This window comes from Frankliniella occidentalis, unplaced genomic scaffold (genome assembly GCF_000697945.3).
Source record: "Frankliniella occidentalis isolate FOCC.00 unplaced genomic scaffold, Focc_3.1 Scaffold222, whole genome shotgun sequence".
Lineage (NCBI taxonomy): Eukaryota > Metazoa > Arthropoda > Insecta > Thysanoptera > Thripidae > Frankliniella > Frankliniella occidentalis.
Window position 1 is genome coordinate 118631 of NW_026267348.1, and position 2682 is coordinate 121312.

Consider the following 2682-nt stretch of genomic DNA (forward strand, 5'->3'; position numbering starts at 1 on the left):
GGCAGGCTCCACATGTGGGATCTTTTTTGTTGATCAGTATGGTCGTTCCGTAAAAGATAGAGGAAGGGTTTGAATTTCAAAAGTCAAAGTACATAAGATAACTCAAATGTTTTCCAGAATTATAACTCACACAAACATAAATATGAAATATGTAACATAATAGATTTTATAAAATGACATATTCCATAATAATACATTATTACAATCATTGCACAAAAACTTAAGAAGCGAAATGCCCTTTGGACCTCGAAAAATCTTGGAGCTGAGGGACTTGTGAAGGCATGAACCTAAAATTATAAAAGGTTACAAAACAGTTAGTACACTCTAAATGTCAAGGGACAATTTTGTCCGTAGATTTGCAACGATTTCGTGCACATCCAGAAAGGATGCAATTTTGTTCCGTTAATTGGACATAACTGTGTGAAGCGTCACACATTTTGTCCAATTAACGGAACAAAATTGCATCCTTTCTGGATGTGCACGAAATCGTTGCAAATCTACGGACCAAATTGTCCCTTGACATTTAGAGTGTATAGTGCAGCCTACTCTTCAAGGAGAAGAGCGCAAGGGTGATGGCTGCCAGTTTGCAAGAACTTTTCTTCTAGATGGAGACTGCAAACAGAAAATTTTATTATACACTGTGTCTCTTCATCAATATAGGACATGTAAAAAAGTTACAGTTACCTGAAATGATGTAAGTGGAGTAACACTGGCTGTGGCTGGAGTGACTGTGTAGAAGTCACCAGGACTCTTACTGACATGAGGAGTAATGGCTTGAGTAGCTCCAGCTCCAGGTCTACACGCTGTCCCCCTAGGTGTAATGCACTGGCAATGGTTGATTCCCGGTCATGAGGATCCAGAGCTGCAAACCAAAACGAAAACATTAAGAAAAGCTTGACGGAATTTGAAAATAAGGTAAAATTAGTTGTCCAAATCAATCAGAGATAGAAGTTTATTTCAAGAGGACTAAATACAATATAATCTTGATGTCATATCATGTCATGGCTTATCCAATATGTCCCACACAAATTATGATTATAACATTAAAGATTACAACTCCAAGGACCATAACCAGCACACTGCATTGTACATGATGATGCTAAATAACACATATATAAATTGAAGGGGACCCAGCAGGGCTGAATTTATTGACTTCTTCAGAGACTGCACATAAAAATATTTTTATGTAGGGAACTTTAAGTACTTGATTAGAAACCATCTCAAGAAAAAACATACTCCGTAACTTAAACCGTTCTTGGGTTATAGTAGGTTTAAACATTTTTGAAATGCTCACCGCAAAACTCCAAGCGCTTAAAACTTTGTGCTGTGGAGTTGGGATGCAAAAAAATTTTATAACAATAGAACGCTTTCTTAAATTTCAACATCTTTCTTTAAATTTAATATTGGTCCATTTTACTGTCCCAGAATTTCCCACACTCTTGCAGAGCTTTATAGAGGAAAGTGTTCTACAATAACCACCTACCACAGAAACACACCAACCTGTTCGTATCAGATGGAAAGTAAAAACGGTCTTGCAATCACCTGATACAGCAAAAGCACGCCACCCTGGCACATAACACTTTATTTTCTTCATTTCCATGGTCAAAACACGACGCTGCACTTTAAATAATATTCGAAATCACAAAGTAAACAATCCTGGATGAAAGCAGAAACATTCAAAGAAATTGTGCATGTTGACACACTGCACTTCAGAGATGGAGAGGGTGCTGTGCCGCCCGAGACCCCCGCCCCGCCGCACTGTCCACGGTTCTGTGGCGGGTCTATGGGCGCGATCGTCACAAATTTGGCACCGACGGACTCGGCAAGGTGCAGGACAACTGACTCACTTGTTCAAATTGAACACAACTCACTTGGGGGCCGACAGGGGCGTCGAACGTGACGGCGACAGGCGTCGGCAGCAGGTGCCTCCGGACCTCGCTACCTGCGCCAGCGCCGCCAGCCCGGCCCTTTCCTGGGATCGGCGGCCCGCGCGGGCGGGGTCCGCTGGCTCAGCTCGACTCGCTGCAGCTAATCCCCCCTGAATTGCATTCCAGAAAAACTGATGACCATGGGGGTAATACAGTTGTGGAAAATAGAGAGGCTCAGGAAAATTTCAATGCTGTTGAAGAGACTTTGGATGATGACACCTCACCTATGAAACATTACCTATTCAACCCTCTCATTCCCCTGAAATGATATCTGATCTCTCAAACAGCATGCGTGATATGGTTGAGGGCTGGATCAGAAACCTTGAGACCAGACCAGGTATTTTCTATAAGAGTTGTCAGAGTATATGTAAACAACACCAAACCATGTGCAAATCAGATTCATCATTGATATCTGCAATGGTAATGTTTGGGAAAGAACATGGATCTCCCCCACTAACTTCTTCCATCGAAGGTGTACAGAAGATTCCTGTGCAGCCTCTATTAAAAGCTAGGCGAACTGCTTTCTTAGGTGGACGTAATACTCAGATCACTGGAAGGCCATCTGCTGCCATGCTTCAGCATGTACCCGAGCATAATTTTTCAAAACAGACAGCAAGTCAAAGAGCTGCCGGTACTTATGCCTTCACCCCATCACGACTTGCCAGGACTCCAGCTCCTCATTCCATTAGTACCTGTGTTGATAGAAGAGTGCTAGTCGGACACACCCATGCCAAAAAGTGACATGTGATATATG